At 47.6% G+C, this 23,045-nt stretch overlaps 1 protein-coding gene across 11 annotated transcripts in view; it reads right to left on the bottom strand.

Moving 5' to 3' along the window:
* Positions 1-23,045, bottom strand: part of adgrb3 (adhesion G protein-coupled receptor B3) — a 1,156,404-nt gene that overhangs the window by 350,157 nt on the left and 783,202 nt on the right. The gene's annotated exons all lie outside the window — the stretch shown is intronic.

Below are 23,045 nucleotides of genomic sequence, written 5' to 3'. Positions count from 1 at the left end.
TCAAGCAGGAACTGGATTCTAATCTGAAAAAAAAGAAAGGGCGGGGATATGGGGAGAAGGCAAAGGGGACTGACACCATTCGAGTTGCCCATTCAGCGAGCAGGTGCAGCCACGATGGGTCGAACCTCCTCCTTCTGCGCTGTAACAATTTGGGGCATTTCTGAATTCTATGACAGAGATTGGGTTGGAATCTTACTCAGGGATGATTTCAGCAACAACTGATATTTATTGCACAGAAACATTATAAAATGCCTCAAGGTGCTTCACAGAACAAAGTCTGACATCCGAACTATGTAAAACAATACTAGGATAGGTGACCAAAAGGTTGGTCAAAGGGATACATTGTGAGCAGTCACTTAACAGAGACAGAGAGTTCAAGGAGAGGATTACAGTTTAGGACCTAGGCGGCTGAAGATGTAGTTCCCAAAAGGTAGATTAATTAAAATCAGGGATGTGCAGGAGGTCATAACTAAAGGAGTGCAGGAATCTCGACAGGTTGCAAGGATGGAGGGGATAAAAGATATGAGGAGGGATCAGACTATGGAAGGATTTGAAATCAAGGATTAACATTTTTAAACTGAGGTGTCATGGACAGGGGATGGGAGATATGCTGAAACTACCCCCCCCCCCCCCCCCCCCACTGCCCATCCAATTCCATTCCCTTCTCTGATAACCAATGTGGTCTATTTTTGAAAGTTTGGTGTGTGTTTCTAAGTCCCCCTGTTAGTGTGAGGTCTATTTTATTAATACCATCAGCAGACATTGGTGAGTTTAAACAAAGAGAATTATTTATTTTTACGCTCATCCCAAAAGATCTAAACGTTCCTTGAGTCACACACCACACTCCAGAAAGATAAGGTGGTAGTGCACTTCTATGAGAATAGTTAATTGTCCATATGTCTTTGCACATTCAGTGAAGAAAGCATTTCCCACTCTCAAATTGCAGTTCAGGTCAGGTCAGATGCCTAGGAGGTGGGTGGTCAAATCGCAGGATTACTTCAAAGAAAAGAAGATTTGGCAGGTGATGAGATTAATCACTCGTAACTGTTGTATTATGAGGTCTAGTTTCTTTATAGGTGAACTCAGAGATTTAGAAAAAGGTTGGGATGCTTTTAAAAATACCTCTCAATTCTCAAAAGGTAAAGATAATATGGCCTTTCTCTGCACCTGTCCTCTTCTCGGTGTTATTTTCAAACTGCCCCAAGTCTCTTTGAGTTTTGGGCCGAAGGTATTTCATTATCAGAGACACAGTTTCATTCATAACTGTCATGGTGGCCACCATAGATACCTGAAAGTTGTCCATGCCCAATTTCACCACACCACTGACCATTTCTGATACCGTTGTCTGCGGTTAAGGGTCAAAAATAAAAGCAGATTACTGCAGATGCTGGAATCTGAAACCAAAAAGAAAATGCTGGAAAATTTCAGCAGGTCTGGCAGCATCTGTAGGGAGAAAAAAGAGCTAACGCTTCTAGTCCAGATGACCCTTTGTCAAAGTTTATAAGGATCCGTCTTTCCCAGTCAGAACAACCTCTTCAATTGCATTTGGAGTACAAGAGAGACTCATTCTGTCCAATATATGCCAATAGGAGCAAATATACAAGAGTCCTTCTATTGTAAATTGACCTTTCTGCTTGTGTTGACAGGGTAACACATTTTTTGTTTTTGGGAATTACCAATTTTTCCTGCTTTTCAAAAAAAAAGCCAGTTCTGCCATTTTGTTAGATCATGCCTGAATAAAAACCTATCTTTTGGAACAAAACAGTCTTGATCACTTTACCTTTAGAAGTATAGACTTGCCTTAGAGGGGATGCAATGAAGAGCCACTAAACTGTTCCCTCGATGAGGTGGTTGCTTCTATGAGCAGCTATATTTTCTTTGGAGTTCAGGTGATCTAACTGAAATCTAAAATTTATAAGGGTTGACAGGATAGATGCTGCGGAAATGTGTGCCGGCTAGAGAATCGAGAACACAGGGTCACAGTCTCAGGAAAGGAGTCGGCCATTTAGAACTGAGATGAGGATAAATTTCTTCATCAAAGGCTTGTGAATCTTTGGGATTCTCTACCCGGCAGCATTGATTCTCAGTCATTGAGTATATTCAAGTTTGATTTTTTGACTCCTAACAGCATCAATACAAATGGGCATAGATGAAAATAATTTTTTTTCTCAAAGCTTTGGTGGTCTTTGAAAATCTCTTTCCCGAGACAAGTGGAGGCAGGCTCTTTGAATATTTTTAAGGGAAAGGTAGATAGCTTGCTCACTGAAAAATAGTGACATTTAAGAGATATAAATATGATGGGAATAGAGGGATACAAAGTCCGGAAGTGCAGAAGGCTTTAGTTTAGACAGGCATCATGATCGGCGCAGGCTTGGAGGGTCGAAAATCCTGTTCCTGTGCTTTACTGTTCTTTGTGTCAAAGGTTATCTGGGTGGGCAGGAACGTGGAGATGAGGCCACAATCAGATCAGCCATGATCTTATTGAATGACAGAGCAGGCTTGAGGGGCCGAATGGCCTACTCATGCTCCGAATTTGTATGTTTAAGTTGCAGGAATGTGAAGTTGAGGTAGACGATCAGCTATTACTGAATGGTGTAGCAGGTTCAAGGGGCCTCATGACTCACTCCTGGTCCTATTTATTATGTTCTTATAGACACTGGGGTAGATTTTCTTTCATCACTAAAAGAAAAATAAGTCCCAAATTTAAAACATTGGCTCAACTGTAATTTAAAAAAATCATCTGCGCAGACCATAATTACCGATAACATTTTGGCAGGGGCTATTGCTTCTGGCACAAGTATATTTTGAAGTGGAGTGTCGCCCTTGAAGTTGACTGTAACATGACATCGCTTGTGGGCAAACATTTCGAAACCTTTTTCTGGTTAAAAGAGTGTTCACACAGCAGCATTGCTGTGTTGGGAATATTCATGCAAGAGTTTAATGGATTGCAAAAAATTGTTCAGGGTTTCTGTCACTACAAGTTTGCAGCAACATTCCTTAGCTGAAATCATTTCACCTTAACAGGGCTTCTGTAAACTGAATCGTGACAAATGTAGAATGTTTGCAAAATATTAACAAATTTCCCCTGTGCAAGGATGATTTCATGTACAAGTATTGAAGGAGGCATATCAGTGGCATTTGTAAACTGACAAAGACTTGATTAGCAAGACAATTCTGACCATGGGAGGGATTCTGATAAATTGATCGCAATGAGGACAGGACGATGTGCACATGGAGAATTTGACGATTGTTTGTGATTGATAATATAAGCAGCACAACACCCTTGGGGAGAAACCCAACGTCTAACTTATGATCACTTCCAATTATTTAATTTATTATTATCCTGGAATAATGTAAATTCAGACGTCCATATCAGAGGTCTGGGCCATCAAGATTAAACACGCACACAATTTTCCCAGCAACGTCTGAACAAGGACACACCTAAATGGTAGCAAGCAGGAACAGCCGCAAGCATCCCAATGCTCGGACCGGCGAGGCCGTCACCGCTATAAAACGTTAATTCGTCCACTTAATGAGGCCCCATGGGATTCATGTCGCAAATGATTCGCCGGGACCGCACTCGCAGGCCCCCGCTAACAAGGTAGAGCAGCACTTAAATTGCCCCTGCACAGCCAACCCCACATAGCTCACAGCCAGGCCTCCGAGAAGGCCACCCCACGGCTCGGGATGCCGATCTGTGCAATTATTGGACGCGGTCGAGGCCAGACGGGATGCCCTGTTCCCACGATAGTCTCGGAGGGTCAACCACAGGGCAGCCAGTGCTGCCTGGCAGGAAGGGGCAGCAACTGTCAGCTCAAGGAGCGTCACCAGGAGGACCGCCACCGAATGCCGCAATATTATCAATGACCTCCACCGAGCTGCATGGGTGGATTAGCACCGGATACCAAAACCCCACCTCCTCACCAGAATGTGCCTGGCACTGCCCCGCCCAGCACTGTTCTGTACCCCGGCTCATCCATGTCCAGCAGTGATGCCCATGCCACCCCGTCCCCCATACTCTCCATCCCTCCTACTCCCCAACCCCCCACCCCATAGTCTCCATTCCTGCCCCCTCCCCCCCCAATAAGGCCCATCTCTCTAACCCACCCCTGCTGAAATCCCCCTCCCCGGGCACCATTCCCCCCAGTGATGAACACCCATACGGCTAATGATGCTCACTCTGTGTCCCTGCAGAAGAAGTTGGCCCACAACAGATGGGAGCGGGCTACGACGGGAGGTGAGGTGCTGGACATTAGAGATCTCACCCCCTACGATGAACAGGCCCTGGAAGTCTCGGGGAGTGGCTGACAACACATCTGTCACCAACGCAGAGGTCGACATATGGTGCAAAGGTGAGGGTCCACCAAACACCAACTAGATAGATTGTCACACGTGAGTTGCTATTGCCACAGAGAATGACCCAACCGTCCCATTGACGACATGTCCATTCTCCGGCAGGATCCTCATCCGACGGTGCCTGCCCATCCAGAGTGTTTTTCACCCCCTGTCTCTTCGGAGAACACCTCGGAGGAGAACTCCTAGGATGCCACCATCGATGTGTCACAGCTGCCATCCCCACCCTCCACCAGCGCAGAGACACACACCTCGCTTGGCAACAGTAGTGGACAGACGTCCGGGGCACATTCTGGTGAGCACCACACAATTGCTGATGCACATCACGTGGAGGCAGGAATGTCCAGGTGAGACAGCAGTCGGAGGTCTGCTGGATCCCAAGACCCAGCTGGGTCCCAATCAGATACGGAGCCTCGGGAACAGGTTTACTCAGAGCTGATTAAGACATTAGGGTGTGGTCGAGAGATTCCGAGGGGGCTGTCTGCGACACTCCAGCAGATTCACAGCTGATTGGAGTAGTCCCTGAGGTTACGGGCGCAGTGGATAGTGCCAGCCAACACTGCTAAGGTAGCGACCGCAGTAGAGAGCCTGGTGCACAGCATTGGCAGCATGAGTGGAGGTGTCCAAGTCATGGCTCAGTTGGGGATGGCCATGGTTGAACGTCTTGACAGAGTGTCCCACTGGGGGATTTGAACCAGTACCGGGTGAGCCCTGATGAGGCGCTGAGGGGCACGTCCCAGTCTCAGGTGGGCCTTTCCCAGGCCCTCCAGAGCACAGCCCGGTCGCTCGGGGAGGTCTCAGTCCCATAGTCGAGAGCTGCACGACATGTCCCAGTCTCAAGTGGGCAAAGCCGAGGCACTGCAGAGCATGTCCCAGTCACTTAGGAGCATCTGCTGAGGACGTTGACACCATGCTGCGGACATTGGGGAGCCGCCAAGGTTGGCAGAGCCGGATGATGCAGGGGCAGCTGGGGTTCGATCCAGCTATTCTCCGTTCAGAGGTGAGCCCCAGGGTCCTATGGGCACCGACCGGGAGGAGGGGGTGCTGGGTGCCATCCCCGAGCCTCCATATGGAATGGCGACTGCGGCCACCTGCTTCCCTGAGAACTCACGCCCCCAACATCATGTCTCGGAGTCAGCATCCGGAACAGGGTAGAATGGTGGGCCATGTGCCACCGGAAAGTGCGCGGGCCTCCTCCTCCCAGAATCCCCGGAGGGCGTGTGTCAGGGACATCCAAGACCACGGGACGTGTTGACAGCAGTCTGCCTCCACCTCTGATGTGCATCCTGGGGACACATCTAGACACAGCAGTACAGTATGAAGGCTAAACAGGTCGAGGATCACTGAGAGGGCACTGGGGCGGGGGGGAGGGGGGGGCGGGGGGTAAGGGGGTGTTGTGGCGGGGGGAGGGGGGAATGATGTGGGGGGAAGAGTCTGGGAGAGTGGGACGGCACCATCAGAGGATTGGGGCAGTTGGGGACACATAAAATCATTTATCTCAACCAACACTCGCCTGGCACTTTCTTCCGAAATGCGGGGCACAGCACCAATCCAATACCACCCCCCCTCCCCCCACTCCCGGACATGGGTTTCCTGAATGCCTCTATCACTCCCTGCCTCCCACGGCCACCTCCCCCCACTGATCCCCCCTCCCCATCATTCCCCCATTTTTCAGTGTTCCCATTGCTTCCACCTCACCTCTACTCCCGCTCTCCCTCCCCATTCCCCCATTGCTCCCCCACCCCCGATTCACCCTCCTCCCCCATTGTTCCCCACCCTTCATATACCCTGCCATCCGACATGCCCTTCCCACACAACTACGTCCGCAGCGGGGGCCTTTGTTCACTGGACTCCACACCCTGTACCTCAGAAACCCGCACGTAATGTTAGCTGGACTGAGAGCAGGTTCTCCCCCACCCCCCTCCCAAAACAAAAATGTCCCCCGGTGTTGATGCCTAGCCCCTGGGTGTTTAGGATGTTGGCCACTGCCTCCGTGGTGTTGTCTCCCGCAGTGTTCAGGCAACACATTCAGATAGGGACGCTAGGCGCTGAGACATCCATCCCCACCCTCCCCCAGCTACAACACCCACCCCTCCCCCACACCGTCCGATGGCGGCCCACAATGACAGAGGCTGGTCCCCCCAGGGCCTCCTCCACCCCCGGCAAGCACCGGGGCAGCAACCCCAGTGTCCCCGGCTCATTGCCCGTGAGTGAAGGCTGCTCACTTCCTTGGATCCCCATAGCAGCCCTTTCAGCTTCACGTTTTTAAAAAGTAGTACTAATCGGTGCCCGCGGGACCACGTGCTGGTGGGTCCTGATTTTGCCAATCGAGGCGTGCCGGTGAGATCATAAACAGATTGGCGCCCGCCCGGTTCTCGATTTTGGTCTCTCCTGTGATCCAACAGCCTATTCGCAATCTCGCTTAGGCGCAATGTGGCCATTAAATTGCGCCCCAATCAAAGGGATCTGAGCCAATTGAACAAATGAGCGAAGGAATGTAGGATGGACTTCGATGAAATCAACTGGAAGGATATGTTTACTGGAACAACAGCAGGAGCATGCGTACACAATAAAGGGATACCAATGTGGAAAGGTGGTAAACATGAAAGAATTTAGTCTGATTATTGAACCTTCACTGAACATGTTCTGTTATTAAGACTGTTCTGGAGAGAATACATGCAATTAAAGGTTGGTAAGGAGGTAAGAACGGAAGAGATAGGAGTTGAAGTTGACCATTTAATCCTGCGAGCCTGCTCTGCCACCAGAACAGATCATCTAGTACAACTCCTCTATCCCCTGATCCCCAAATTTCCTTTGTACCTCTATCCATTCTGGTCTTGATTGAGCATTCACAGTTTCCTTGGATAGGGCATTCCAAAGGTTCACATCCCTTCAATTGGTTATATTTCTCCTCAAATCTGTTCTTAGTCAGTCAATCATCTCAATCCGAGGACATTACTGCAAGGGCTCCTCGGCCTACGCCCAATTATCATGTTTCATCAATGACTTTCTCTACGGTAAGTAAGGATGTTCGCTCATGATTGCACAATGTTCAGCAACATTCATGACACCTCAGATACTGCAACATCCCTGGACTTAATATTTGGTAACAAAGCTGGGCAAGTGGTTGACTATGAGTGGGGGAGCATTTTGCAGACAGTGATCATAGATTGTTGTGGAAAAGGATAAGGATAGGCCTGAAATCAAAGTTCTAAACTGGGGGAAGGCCGATTTAAATAAGATCAGATATGATCCGGCCAGAGTGGACATTTAGGTAAACCTGTGACAGAACAGTAGAACGCATTCAAGAAGGAAATAGGGAGAGCACAGGGCCAACATGTTCCAATCAATAAAAAAAGGGTGGGACCAACAAATCCAGTGTACCTCTAATTTCAAGAGATATACAGCATTTGTTAAGGAGAAAAAGGGAGGCTTATGGCAGATATCGAGGGCTTAAAACAGCAGAAGCTCTACAGGTGTATAGAATGTGCAAGAGGGAACATAAAAAGTAAATTAGGAGAGGATAAAGGGGACATGAAAGAATCCTGGCAGGAAAAATAAAGGAAAATCATAAGTTGTTTTACAAGTACATTTACGGTAAAAAGATAACTAGGGAAAGATTAGACCCCATTAAGGACCACAGTGGTAATATATGTGTGGAACCGGAGATGTTTGTTTCAGTGTTCACTTGTGAGAGGGACAGTGTGGATATTGAAATCAGGGAGAAGAACTGTAATAGAACTAAAGAGATTAACATAAACAGAGGAGGTTCAGAGTGATCTGTCAGGCTGAAAAATAGACAAGTCTCCAGGGACAGATGTCATATCCCAGGCTATTGCATGAGGCAAGGGATGAAATAGCAGGGCGCTGGCAATAATTTTCAATTCGTCTCTGGCCACAGGAGAGGTGCCGGAGGACTGGAGGATAGCCAATGTGGTACCATTATCCAAGCAGGGAGGAAGGGATAAACCAGGGAACTACAGGCCAGTCAGTCTAACTTAAGTGGTGGGGAAACTATTGGAAGAAATTCTTAGATACAGAATTTATCTGCATTTGGAGAGACAGGGATTAATCGAGAAAGTCAGTCTGGTTTTGTTAAGAGGGAGGCAACTGACCGACTTGATTGAATTTTTCAAAGAGGTGACGAGGCGTGTATATGAGGGAAATGCATTTTATGTATCTACTTCGACTTCAGCAAGGTTTTGATAAGGTTCCACATGGGAGACTGATAGTGAAGGTAAGAGCACTTAGATGGGAATTTGGCAAATTGAAATGAAAAATGAAATGAAAATCACTTCCTGTCACAAGTAGGCTTCAAATGAAGTTACTGTGAAAAGCCCCTAGTTGCCACATTCCGGCGCCTGTTCGGGAAGACTGGTACGGGAATTGAACCATGCTGCTGGCCTGCCTTGGTCTGCTTTAAAAGCCAGCAATTTAGCCCAGTGCTAAACCAGCCCCAATTTTGGATCCAAAATTGACTGAGCGGCAGGAAGCAGAGGGTGATGGTCAACTGGAAGTCTGTGTCTAGTGGGGTCCCGCAAGGATCAGTGCTGGGGCCCTTGCGGTTTGTGGTTTGTATGAATGATTCAGACATGAATGAAGGGGGGTGGATCAATAAGCTTGCCGGTGATACAAAAATCGATGTGGTAGTAAATAGTGAAGTGGATATTCTTAAATTACAGGAGGATATAGACGGGTAGGTGAGATGGGATGATCAGTGGCAAATGGAATTCAATCCTGCACTTGGGCAGGGCAAACAAGGCAAGGGAATACATGATAATTTGCTTGTACACTTCAATGAGATCACCTCTCATTCTTCTGAACGCCAGAGAATATACACAGCCTCTCTTCAGAGGACATCCTCCTCATGCCGGGGACCAATTCGGTGAACCTTTGCTATCCCACCTTCGGCACAAGTATATCGTTTGGACGAAGGCCTCATCTTTCAGCCACATACAAAAAGTGTAACTGCAATAAATTTGACCCGTCCTAGGTCAGTAAGGGTGTACCACACAAAAGCTCTCATTGTTGAGAGCTAATTAGTATTTCTCCACATGCATGGGGCTAAAGGCTGCCTATGTGCGAAATATAAGATGGTACTGTGACTGTGAGAGATGTGTTTGGAGTCTGGGCATATAGCCATGTTTTGACGGGCTGTTCCTTAGCGCATGCTGAGCAAGGCCAACCACAGGTTCAATCCCCGTACTGGCTGAGGTTATTCATGAAGGCCCCATCTTCTAAACCTTGTCTGGGTCGCCTGAGACATTGTGACCCTCAGGATAAATCACCATTAGTCAGCTCCCCCATCAAAGGGGAAAGCAGCCTACGGTCATCTGGGACTATGGCGATTTTGCTTTATTCCTTCGTACATCACCTTCTTGATCTTGGCACTGGACAAATTCCCCATGATGAATGGAAAATGTTTGCCCTCACAAAAATTAAGGCAAATACATTTGGTCACTAGTTGAAGATTATTTTATGGTTGCACAACCTCTGTGGGACGTTGTGCTGTTAATTGGATATTACTGTCATGCATGAGCCTTCTCACACGCAAATGAATGCAAATGGATCCCAGCAGCATCCATACTTTGTTACTGAAGGCTGCTTGAATCTTTAAAAAAAAGTGTCTATGCATACAAGAGTTACTTGTGCAACTGGGCACTTTTAGGCCAAGGCCCTGAATCTCTACAATTTAAAAATTCTTATCCGCGTTTTCAATTTCCTCCATGGCCTCACCCCTCCCTATCTCTGTAATCTCCCCAGTTCCACGCACATCTGAGATCTCTCCACTCCTCCCATACCAGCCGCTTGAGCATTCCTGATTTTAACTGTATCACCGTTGTTGGCCACGCCTTCAGCTGTGTAGGCTCTAAGCTAAGTTGTCCCTTTTCTTTCCTATACCTCTCCTCCTCCAAGAGAGGCCTTGAAACAGGACTCTTTCATCAAGCTTTTCTTAATGGCCAAGGAATTCAGGGGTAGGAATGACAAGATTTATTTTCACTAAACACAAAGTCTGCCGATGGCACAAACTCATCACAGTCGCCTTTGGGACAATACACTGGGGAAGCTTGTACTCCACGAGCCCCACGGGAAGATCGATTGTGGTTTCCCCAAGAACTTTGTGGGCGTTCTGACACTTTTGATCACTTGCCCTAATATCTCCTCGTGTGCCTTGGTTTCCGAGTTTGACTGCTAAAACATTTCGAGTTGGCAGGAGTGTTTTTCTGTTGAGAGTGAATGCCACAAGTGCAGGTTGCTGCTGCGGAGGAGGCACACACAGTATAATGGTGTGACAAATATTCAGGCTATTTGCTTTCTCCTCAGTTTGTTCATCAGGTGTGAGCATCATTAGCTCAGCTAGCATTTATTACCCATCCCCAATTTCTAATTTCACTCGCAATGGCATGCTAGGTAATTTCAGAGAGCAGAAAAGAGTCAACCACATTAGTGTGGGTCTGGGGTTACATGTAGGCCAGACCATGTAAGGCAGCAGATTTCCTCCCCCAATGAATCATATGGGTATTTATTTATGACAATTCAGTGGCTTCATGATCATTATTAGTTTTATTCCTGATTTATTAATCAATTGAATTTAAATTTCCTCAGCCCTGTGAGGGAATTTGAGCTCAAAAGCTTCAGAGCATCATTTTGGGCCTCCGGATTACTCCAGTAACCTTACCACTGTTAGAATCCCTTCATAGCTCGACTGATCTTTGCGAGATGCGGGTAGAAACTTTCCATAGCCTTCTCCTGAGAAAATAAACGAGTTACCCTTTTTTTGATAAGAAAAACAATATTGCAGCAATTAATTCTGATTTCTGGCTGCTCTAGTGGCATTGGTGGAGTGGATTAAATGTTCCCTGAAGAAAGAATAGGCTTGATGGGCCGAACAATTGTATCACATTCAAAACTCGGATGTTTTTGTAATTTAGTGGACCTCTTGTGTTGGTCTTCCATCATGTTTAGCCGTGCCCTGAATTTCAGAAGAGGCCTAACAATCCAGACCGTAGACTGAACATCAATCACCAGAAAACTATTGATTTTTTTTCTGAGCACTGTGAAGTACCGTACATACTTGCGTAATAGCTGATCTCATGTGTAAGCCGGCCCCATGATTTGTGGCCTAAAAATACCCACCACAATTTTTCAGACACAAAAACATGTTTGTCAGAAATACACGGTGGCACAGTGATTAGTACTGCTGCCTCACAGCTCCAGGGACCCAGGTTCAATTCTGGCCTTGGGTGACTGTCAGTGTGGAGTTTGCTCTTTCTCCCAGTGTCTGCGTGGGTATCCTCCGGATGCTCCGGTTCCCTCCCACAGTCCAAAGATGTGCAGGTTAGGTGGATTGGCCATGCTAAATTACCCTTAGTGTCCAAAAGGTTAGTGGGGTTATTGGGAATAGGGTGGAGGCGTGGGTTTATGTAGGATCGGTGCAGACTCGATGGGCTGAATGGCCTCCTTCAGCACTGTAAATTCTATGGGCTAGATTCACCGGTCACCGACGTCGGAATCGCATTCGGCGATCGGCCGGAGAATCCAAGTTTCCGCCCAAATCGTGGGAGGCACCGCTTTCACGATGCCCCGCCCCCTCCAAAGCGGCATACTCTCCGAGTACGCTGCGCCACGTATCGACGGCCTCAGGACAATGCCTGAGGCCCGCCCCCTATTCTCCGTCCCCAACCGGCCAAGTTCCCGACGGCGTGGGACACGTGTAGTCTCATTCATCTGGAACTCGCCGTGGCGGCTGCGGACTCAGTCCAGTGTCACCACAATCAAGGGAGGGCCGATCCGCGGGCCAGGTGGACATTATTCGGGGCTGGGGGCACTGTGGAGGGGTGGTCCGAGCCATGTGAGCCTGCTGAAGGGGGTGACTATTTTGCGGTCTGGGTCTGCGAGCGGCCGTCGCCATGTAGCACAGCGCAGCCGCTGCAGGCCGCCACCGTGCGCATGCGGGGCCACGGACCCGGCAATTCTCCAGGGCATATCGGCAGCTAGAGCCGGGTGCTCTACGCTGCCGTCCTGCTAGCCCCCAGCAAAATGGGGAATTGGTGACAGTTGTGCGCCATTTTCTCTGGCGTAAAACGCCACCGTTCCCACATCGGTGAGGGAACATAGCCCCAGAATCGGAGAATCCGGCCCTATGATTCTCTGAAAAGTGCAAAAATTTCAGGTCCAGAGTTCCATCCTGGAGATGTTGATGATTCAATTTCCTCGCAAATGTGTAAATACTAATGAAAATGGATTCCAATAAATAAATACTTCAGACATTTAGATGTTTAAATTTGTTCATGGCTATTCACGTTATTGAATTGATGAGATTATGGATATTAATTAATTAATCCTTTAGTGTTGTTGGTTTTTACTTTTGGATAAATACATTTTTGGATTTCACTTGAGACACAAATCAAGCACAAGTGCCAACCCCTCACACACATTGCTCTTGGACTAACCAACCTTGTGCCTTTTGGTCCAAAATATTGGAACAAAAATTCAACTTTTACACACGTATATGTGATAGTCTTTCCACTCGAGGCCCACAGCCGCTTGACAATGAGTGTAACACAGAGTGACTATCGATGTAAACTAGTGGGGGGGGGGGGGGGGCATGATGGCACTGGGCAATGCAGTTGACTTGTTGTCAAGGTGTACCACCAGTGTACAGTACAAGACTATGGCCAGTTATGTTGTTTTGTGAGAAACCCACAACATCTTTCCCACAGTGAATGAGGATAAACTAGCGGGAGAGCTGTTCATTCTCAGACTCATTTCAGACAGATCTCTTTGGCCATTTCAGAGCAGAACTCGCCAGACAACCTCGGCTGGAATTTAATGGCGGTGGAGTGTTGGGTCCGTGCACTGGCTGTTGGCAATGCCACCGTGGCCAATTCCAGGAACCCTGACATGATTGAAAGCCGATGAGGCATTGACCTGGGTGGTGCGGGGGCTCCCGGGTCATGCAGGGTTGCTCTCTGAGGGATGCTGGCCAACTCGAGGTCGGCAGCTCTGAGATACAAGCAGCACCACCTGGATCAGTGTCCACTGCCGGTACTGCAGTGAAGAGTGGGTCCTGGAACACAGGTAAGTAGGGCTGGCTTCAGGGATCATACAGGCAGGCCCCAACAAGGAGGGGATGAGGGGGGAACTGGGTGTGTGGGGAGGGGGGTGGGCGGTAAGGGAGGGTGTCTCCCCATGGAGGCAGGCAGGCAGGAATGCCGTTCTAGACCCTTCCCACTCAAATCTTAATCAGGTGGACTCAGGAAGGCAACAGATTTCCCAATCCCAGCCTTCGTGTCCCATGTTATTCCTCCTCTCCACATCCCACCCTCCAGGCAAAAGAAGGTGGAATCGTTTGCAATGTGGGTGAACATTACAATTAGGAGTGGACCGTTTGGCCCCTCACACCTGCTGCACCATTCAACAAGTTCAAGGATGATCTTCAATCACCACTCAATTTTCCTGCACCCCATGAACCTTCGTACCCCGAAAAATCCATCAACCTCTGTCTTCAATGAACTCAACACCTGAGCATTCATGTCCCACTGCGTGAGAGAATTCCAATGGTTCACAGCGCTCTCAGAGAAGAAATTGCTCCTCATCTCAGTCCTAAATGGCCGGCCTCTTATTCTGAGACTGTGTTCTAATGAATAATGGAAAATAATTTCTCTCTCTTTATTTTTGTGTGAAGAAAATATATATTTCCAAAGATATGATGACACAGAATGATTCTGTGAAGTGGTTTCCTCTGACTTTGAGGGATGTAAAAGCTATTTGGAGAGTCATTCAAATCCATTCTGTTTAGCTGCACACAGACAGCAAGTGTGAGGAACAGAGTGTGACAAAATACGTCAGAACAAGCAAAATGTCTCCATTGTAAATAACCTGGTCACTCTCACCATTGGAGCTATTTATCACATCTCGCCTGTTGACCTAATATAGCCCCTATAACTTTCATTCATAACTAGCCAGAACCAGCTGGCAACAATTCGCACAAGTGGAGGTATTGGAATGCATCTAACTCTTTGGATGTTGAATTTTCTAAAGGTCAGTGCCGATTGCTTGTCATGTCCATCAAAGATCTGGTTAACTGGGCCTTTATTTTTTAAAATTACATGTCTTTTTGGAAATATCTTTCCCACTCACTCACTCCAGACTCAATACAGAGTTCAACAATGTCAAACCATAATTTCTTCCCCCATTTTACTTCCTTTTCTTTGCGTGTTTTTTTTTCTTTCAGATGGCAACTGCTCATTATTCCGCCATTCACACCGCCTCATAGAATGTCATAGAATCCCTACAGTGTGGAAGGAGGCCATTCGGCCCATCAAGTATTCACCGACCCACCGAAAGAGCACCCTACCTAGGTCCACGCCCATGCCCTATCCCCGTAACCTCACCTAACCTGTACATCTTAGGAAACTAAGGGGCAATTTAGCATGGCCAATCCACCTAACCTGCACATCTTTGGAGTGTGGGAGGAAACCTACGCAGGCACGGGGAGAATGTGCAAACTCCACACAGTCACCCAAGGAAGAAAGAAATTGAACCCGGGCACCTGTCGCTGTGAGGCAGCTGTGCTAACCTCCAGGCATATCTTTTTTTTAAAAAACTTGTCCCATTATCATTCCCGTTGGCTTTGCACCACCAACCCTTTTGTCATTTAGAATCTTCTGCCTTCCAACATTTACTCCCCTTTGTTCTCCTCCCCTATCCCATTTCACCTGCTTAAAGCTGCTGATATTTCTAACTTTTCCTTGATCTGATGAAAGATCATTGACCAGAAATGGCACGGTAGCACAATGGTGAGCACTGTTGCTTCACAGTGCCAGGGTCCCGGTTTCGATTACCGGCTTGGGTCACTGTCTGCGCGGAGTCTGCATGTTCTCCCCAATGTCTGCGTGGATTTCCTGCGGGTGCTCCGGTTTCCTCCCACAGACCAAAGACGTGCAGATTAGGTGGATTGGTCAATCATTAAATGCTCCGTAGTGACCAAAAGTTAGGTGGGGTAGCTGGGGAGAGGGTGGAGGTGTGGGCTTAGGTAAGGTACTCTTTCAGGAACCAATGTGCTTCCCTCTGCACTGTAAATTCTATGATTCTATGAAATGTTTTCCTCTCTGTAAACATTACCTTGCATGCTCACGATTAGATTGCCAGTATTTTGCTTTTGTACGAGAATAGGTTTTCAGTGAGGCTGGGAAACACAGGTATGCACAACTATAAATCTCGCCCATACCGCTCTAAAGAGGGTAAACCTACAGAGGCAATATGGCCCTCCGTAAATTGACCCTTAAATTGTATTTAATTGTGTGCAGCTGATGTGCATCAACTTGTGTCCCAACAAACAGACACAGACCGGAACTGTAGTTGGGCTGTGCTTCGGTGATGCATGTTAGTAATGTGTATTTTTGCAAGTAAAAACTAATAAAGCTTGGCCTCTAGTTTCATTGTCCACCAACTGGCTTTCAGGATTATAACATGGTAACTCGGCCTTTTGGCTAAGATCAAGTGTAGTATCTGCTCTGCCTTTTGGCTCAGATCTGGTATGTCTCTCTTGTGGGGACCATGAATTGGATTCAATTTGAATTTGAATTGGTTTTTGGAGCAGACAAGGAGCTGGATTTGGGATTCGCCCCTGTCCACACTCTGAGCCCTGGCTTTGTAACTCAGAAGTGGTTAAAAAAGAAACCAAATAAAAAACAGGATTGTTGATAAAAAGTGAAGGTTGGAAATGAAGGAGAAAAGTTCTCAAGTCAGAAAACTAAAGCCCTAGTGGCATTGTGGAAAGTGGCAGAAAGGTGTGTAAATTGTTGGGGTTTAATTAGCCTCTGATGCTCTCAGAGTGTGAACCATGTGACCAATGGATATGTAGACATTGGTGACCAGTGGATAGGAGGACAATGGTGACCAGTGGATAGGAGGACAATGGTGACCAGTGGATAGGAGGACAATGGTGACCAGTGGATAGGAGGTCAATGGTGACCAGTGGATAGGAGGTCAATGGTGGCCAGTGAATAGGAGGACAATGGTGGCCAGTGGATAGGAGGACAATGGTGACCAGTGGATAGGAGGTCAATGGTGACCAGTGGATAGGAGGACAATGGTGACCAGTGGATAGGAGGGCAATGGTGACCAGTGGATAGGTGGGCAATGGTGTCCAGTGGATAGGACAATGGTGACCAGTGGATAGGAGGACAATGGTGTCCAGTGGATATGTAGACAATGGTGACCAGTGGATACGAAGACAATGGTGACTAGTGAATAGGAGGACAATGGTGACCAGTGGATAGGAGGACAATGGTGACCAGTGGATAGGAGGACAATGGCGACCAGTGGATAGGAGGACAATGGTGACCAGTGGATATGCAGGCAATGGTTAAGTCCCACCAAAGAGGAAACCAGGCATGGTCTTGGCTTTGTCATGTCCGTCAAGAAGTACAATTATTTTAGGAGATGAATGCCCATCAGTTGGTTAGTGATGAAGGTTTGGACCTTCAATGAGGGTTCATGCATGAAATTTCCAAGATTTCCAAGTTGATCTGTCAGATGCCTATGAGGTATGGTCAGAGTTTGATGGATTTCAGAAAACAGATGATCATCCCAGGGAAGGATATATCATGGTCATTAACAGATTGTGTAAAAGGCTGACAACGTGCAATTTGGGGATTCCTGGATGAGTACTAGCTTTTAAATACAGGTTTGTGCTCAGATGTCTCATATGGACAGGTATTCTCATGAAAGGTCATCTTAACCTGAAATGTTAACCTTGTTTATCTCCAATGAGCTGATTTGCTGAGTACTTCCAGCAATTATTTTTAAATTTCAGATTTCTAGCATCCACAGTATTCTGCTTTTGCGTCACATGGGAAGGTGACTGGTTCTGACTTGTGTTTGGTTCTCATGGAAGGGGATTTTATGCTGGATCAGATGTCTGCTGCCTTAATGAAATCTTAGCAATGGGCAGAGTTTATGGAACAAATGAGATAGTCTGTCGTGAGATAAAAGGCTGGACGATTGAATGATTGCCACATTTCAAAATAGACCAATGAAGGAGTCAACAGCACAGGAGGCTTAAAAGTGGACAGATTGTGGTTGTGAGCATCTTGAACATAATTGGCTACCATATTGGAGCTATGATAATGGACAGGTGGACTCCCAGGAATAAGAAAGTAAAGTCACTGTAGTCCCAGGTGACCATGGGCTGCTTTCCCCTCTGAGGGGGAGAGCCAACGGGTGGTGATTTAACCTGAGGATCATCGCACCCCAGTTGAGGGGCAAAGTTGAGAAGGCAGGGCCTTAATGAATAACCTCAAACCTGTACGGAAATTGAACCCACGCTGTTGGCCTCGCTCTGCATTACAAACCAGCTGTCCAGCAAACTGAGCTAAACCGGCCTCCCCGGAATAGCCAAGAGACAGTTCTTCAGGTATGACTCAAAATCTTATTCTGTGGTGAACTTCCCTAGGAGGAGAGGCAGGGTCATCGTAATAACACATGACATAGAGAATTCTAAGCATGGAGATAATAATAAATCCAAACATGGTCACAAGGAGCTTTAATCTTGTGGTGAATGTGGTTGTGCAGTACAAGATAGTGCTTATACTTCAACAGTATGTGAAACAGGTAAGATAAAGTGTTATCCTGATTCACCAGATAGGAACAATCACCACAAGATTACAGTACTGCTGACTTTAGATTGGCAATAGCAACACATTGAGATCACTAAAGAGAGTCATTCAAATTAAATTAGCTGGAGTTAGCAATTGTATCAATACCGATGTAGTGTCGAGTGAGAAAGCTATGCTGTTGTGTAAACCTTCCATGAAAAAAGAACAAATGAAATTTGGCACAAAGCATAATACGGTGATTATTTTTGGAAAATCAGTGGACAAGAACATAGAACATAAGAACTAGGAGCAAGAGTAGGCCACTGGCCCCTCGAGCCTGCTCCGCCATTCAATAAGTTCTTGGTTGATCTTTTTGTGGACTCAGCTCCACTTACCCACCCGCTCACCATAACACTTAATTCCTTTACTGTTCAAATTCCTTTACTGTTCAAAAATCTATTTATCTTTGCCCTGAAAACATTTAACGAGGTAGCCTCAACTGCTTCACTGGGCAGGGTATTCCACAGATTCATGACCCTTTGGGTGAAGAAGTTCCTCCCCAGTCCTAAATCTACTCCCCCTGATTTTGAGGCGATGCTCCCCATGTTTTAGTTTCACCCGCCAGTGGAAGCAGCCTCCCTGCTTCTATCCTATCTATTCCCTTCATTATGTTTCTATAAGATCCCCCCTCATTCTTCTAAATTCCAATGAGTCTAGTTCCAGTCTATTTAGTCTCTCCTCAGCTAATCGGCTCAACTCCACAATCAACCTAGTCTGCAGCTGACCTCGCCAGAACATTATTGTATACCCTCAATAAGGCTTAATGTTTCTCAACGGAGTGTATTAGAAAACTATTAATGATATCAGGTGGGATAGGAATCAGACAGGAAAAAAAGGGCGAAATTTTCAACCCCCGATTGCAGTCAGAGAGAACCCGCAGAGAATCAGATAACGCAATCGGAGGGATCACGCTTCCTTATTTTCCCCATCCCTTGCCGGTGTCATCACGAGGTTCATGCCCACAAAGAGTGGGAACTTCACTTAAATGGGTTACCATAAATGTTATTATTAATGGGCCTCCCCGCTACATGGATTGGCTCCCTCACTAAATATTCATACCTTGCCGAAGTGAGTACAACAGATTTATAAATGCGGAATTCAGTCGAGGGATACCTCCGGGGATGTAAATGCAAGTATAGCCACCGGGCAGAGGGGGTGGGGGGGAAGACATGCCAAGGCAGTGCCTTTGCACTGACCCCTGCTATAGCCAGCTTGACATGCCTTGGTTGTAACCCTACGGGAGCGGGTTTCCATTTGTGTGCAGTGGGCGGAGAGTGGTAGTTAGGGGGAAACTTGCAGGCAAGGGGCCAGGAGCAGCCATTGAATGGGGGAACACCAGCGATGGTGGCCAATCTCTGTGGAGCCTGAAACCATCTCTATCAGGCCCTGCCCCACCAGAGTGACGACGCAACCATGCCACGTATTTTTCTTTCTTTAAAGAGGCTCAAGATTTGGAGAGAAAACATGTTTGGAGAGTTACATGCCAGTTTTCAGTCTGAGCCTGACACTGAAATATATGGGCACAGAGATGGCACAGACTCCAGGTGCCCGGTGGTAGTGGCCACATTAAAGACCTGGAACCAGTTCAGGTGCCACTTCAATCTTGGTGGTATAACCGGCGACCCTGGGGAACTGTGGATAATCTCCGACTCCCAAATGTGAACGAGCTCAGATACCTGCAGCTGCCCGGCTTCTGGCTTTCTCCGCAAGAAGATAAGGACATTCCCCCGGCTACCCGGACACACTCTTGAACACAATGGCAGGGCTCGACTGATGTGGTGGGGGGGGGATAATAAGCTTGGCGGCATTTATAGACGACTTTTAGAAAGGTTAGGACTCCACTGTACGAGACCAGACGGAAATTGTCGGGAGGAGATAGGAATGGAGATGGGGGAGGACTCTGGATCAAGGCACTGTGCAGGATCAACTCCACCTCCTCCTGCACTGGGTTTAGCCTGATGCAACTAGAGGTGGTGCATAGAGCGTACCTTACTAAGACACGCATGAGCGGGTTCTTCCCGGAGGTGGAGGATAGGTGCGAGCGGTGTCAGGGGGGCCCGGCCAACCACACTCACATGTTCTGGTTCTCTTGACCAAGACTCAGGGAGTTCTTGATGGCATTGTTTGAGGCCACGTACAAGGTTGTGGGGGTTGAGATGGAGCAGTGCCCATCTCTGGCAGTTTTTGGGGTGTTAGAGCATCCAGAGCATTGGACAGGGAAGGGAGCAGACGCCATGGCCTTTGCCCAAGGTTTTAAAGTTACATTGAAAATTTGGTGTTCCTTCTTGCCAAAGGTTACAAATCCTGCTAAAAGATGTAGGTGTGGTTGATGCAGACTATACAAGGCTAATAGAGGAGATTAGTGAGAAGTCCATGAAAAGTATCAGAGGATGCCACTATATCTTATTGTAAGCCTTTAATGAGACAAAGCCAGAAATATTTTCATTCTGGATTTCATAGCTCTGGTGATCAGATTTAGTCTTTCTACAGTAAGATATCATAAGGGCAAAAGGGTTATAACAGACAGAAAAAAATACATGGAGAAACAGATAGGTACCGGACTTGTGGCACCAACAAATTTACTGACTTTTAACGTAGGGGGTTTGCCAGTGGTAAGTTCGGAAATATGTGGAGAGATGAAGATCATGGTCATGAATATTGCGACTGAAAGTCCCGTCAGCAATGGACTCTGTGAAAGAATCATGGTGATCGATGAAATGCAACATAAAATCTGAGCTGATCAGGCAGATTGCTAGTTGACAACGGTCCAGGCATGGACTGCAGTGGTTCAAGGTAATGGCTCAACACCACCTTCTCAAGGGCAATTAGGAGTGGACAATACCTGCTTGCCTTGCTAGTGGTACTCACATTCAAAGAACAAATTGAAAACAGGGGCTACGGGATTCTATTGATGAAATATTGTTAGGGGTCTGAGAGGAAAGGGTCTCGCAATGTAGTGCTTTGTGTAGAATATGGATGCTTTTGATTGAACTTGTTTTGAATTTCTGGTTGCACACATCAATTCTAATTTTTTTCATTTTGAGTGAGAAGGTGATCTGTTAATTGAATGCAGTTGCTGGAGATTGACTTTGGATTTGATTTATGGTCATGTGTACTGGGGTACAGTGAAAAGTATTGTTCTGCATACATTCCAGGCAGATCGTTCTATACACAAAAAAACATAGGACATACATAAACACACAATATAAATATATTGGCACAGGCATCGGGTGAAGCAGAGGGAGTGCAGTACGACTCAGTTGAGAAGAAGTGTGAAGAGATCAGTTCAGTCCATAAGAGGGTCATTCAGGAGTCTGGTAACAGCCGGACAGAAGTTGTTTTTGAATCTGTTCGTGCGTGTTCTCAGACTTTTGTATCTCCTGGCGATGGAAGAAGCTGGAAGAAAGAATAATCCGGGTGGAGGGGTCTTTGATTATGCTGCCCGCTTTCCCAAGGCAGCGGGAGGTGTAGAGAGACTTGTAGCTCTTATAACGTGGAACAGATTACAAGTGTGTTTGTTGGATTAGTAAGCACATGGGCAGAATTCTCCTGTCTCCACCGCTAAGATCGGGAATCCTGATCAGGCGTAAATTCCCACATCAGCCCAAAAACGGGATCGGCGCTGGGCAACACACCCATCCCCAGTCTCTAGTCCCGCCTCACGCCAGCTAGAACAAGCAAACAGCTCATGTACATTCATTTGAATGCGCTTAATGGGCTGGTAGCCCAAATCTCTACCCCACCATTATGCTCCACCTCACCCAGCCGGGTGTGATTTGGTGCAAGTATTTACAGATGGGGTTGTGGCGTCATGGCCTTCTGATTCTCTCTTCGCTTATGGTCTGCTTTATCCTTGGGGCACAAGGGGCACAGAAAGTACATAGTAAGATGTCAGCATGCCAGCTTTAGGTGGTGGTTTCTAGCTGGGAGAATATGTGGGCAAGTTGCCTGGCCAAAGAGGGCAGGGCATGTGTAGGATGTTCCTGGAAGGTGAGTTCTGAGGGACATCCTGGACATGGAATGTTACTGGCATATAAGGAATTGGGAGAAGATATCAGAGGTCAAGGATTGGGGTGATGCGAGGGTCAAACAGCTGGTTACTTGCCCTTGCAGCTCAAGGTCGTTCACCTTCATCTGGCATTGCATGCAGGTCCTCTTAGTTAGGCTGCCAGCATTCACCACACCTGCCACCTCATCCCAGGCTTGATTCATTACAGCTGGCTGGTGTCTTTACCCCACCCTGGGGAAAAGAGTGTCCCTCCTCTCCTCAGTGGTGTCCAACACACCCCGAGTGGACGTCCGCATCAAGGAAGCATGGTGCAGGTCTTCTTGCAGCCATCCTCTTAGCTGCAATGAGAGTCTGGGTGAGTGGAGTGCTTAAAAGCTGCTCCAACTTCTCAGGCATACAATGGGATTCCCAATACCAGCGAATCACTCGTCTGGGAAATCAGTACTTGGGCGGGATGGACATGGGCAGGGTGCTGGCCTATTTGCATAGATGGAATCGAGCCTCCCCAACATTTGTAGCGGCAGCGTGAAAGTTTTCCGATTCTCCGCTGGGGGAGCACCCTTGGGCGGAATTCTCTGATAATGGGGCTACGTCCCCACGCCCGTGAGAAAACGGGCACGAATCACTCTGGATTTTCCTGGAGAAAGTCCAGAGCGATTCTCCTACCTGAGGGGGGCTAGCATGGCTCCGGAGTGCTCTTCGCAGCTCCGGCTGCCGATACGGGGCCCTGCACATCAGGCCGGGGGTCTGCACATGCGCGCAGTGGCGGCCCTGCGCAACATGGCGGACCCACACCGCGGACAAGCCCCGACAATATAAGCCCCCCCCCCCCGATCGTGCGTGCCCGCCGATCGGTGGCCCCCGAGTGCGAGCCTGGCCGTCCTGGAGGCCCCCCCGGTGACGCATCCCCCCATCCGCCACCAGGGCGGCCACGGATTGAGTCCGCTTCCGCCAGTCCAAGCTCCCGCCGGGTGGAACCATGAGCGAACTACGGCGGTGGGAACTTGCCGGCGGAGAAT

This window comes from Scyliorhinus torazame, chromosome 4 (assembly GCF_047496885.1).
Source record: "Scyliorhinus torazame isolate Kashiwa2021f chromosome 4, sScyTor2.1, whole genome shotgun sequence".
Taxonomy (NCBI): Eukaryota; Metazoa; Chordata; class Chondrichthyes; order Carcharhiniformes; family Scyliorhinidae; genus Scyliorhinus; species Scyliorhinus torazame.
Note: the sequence above shows the minus strand (reverse complement) of the source record. Positions and strands in the feature narration are given on the sequence as shown.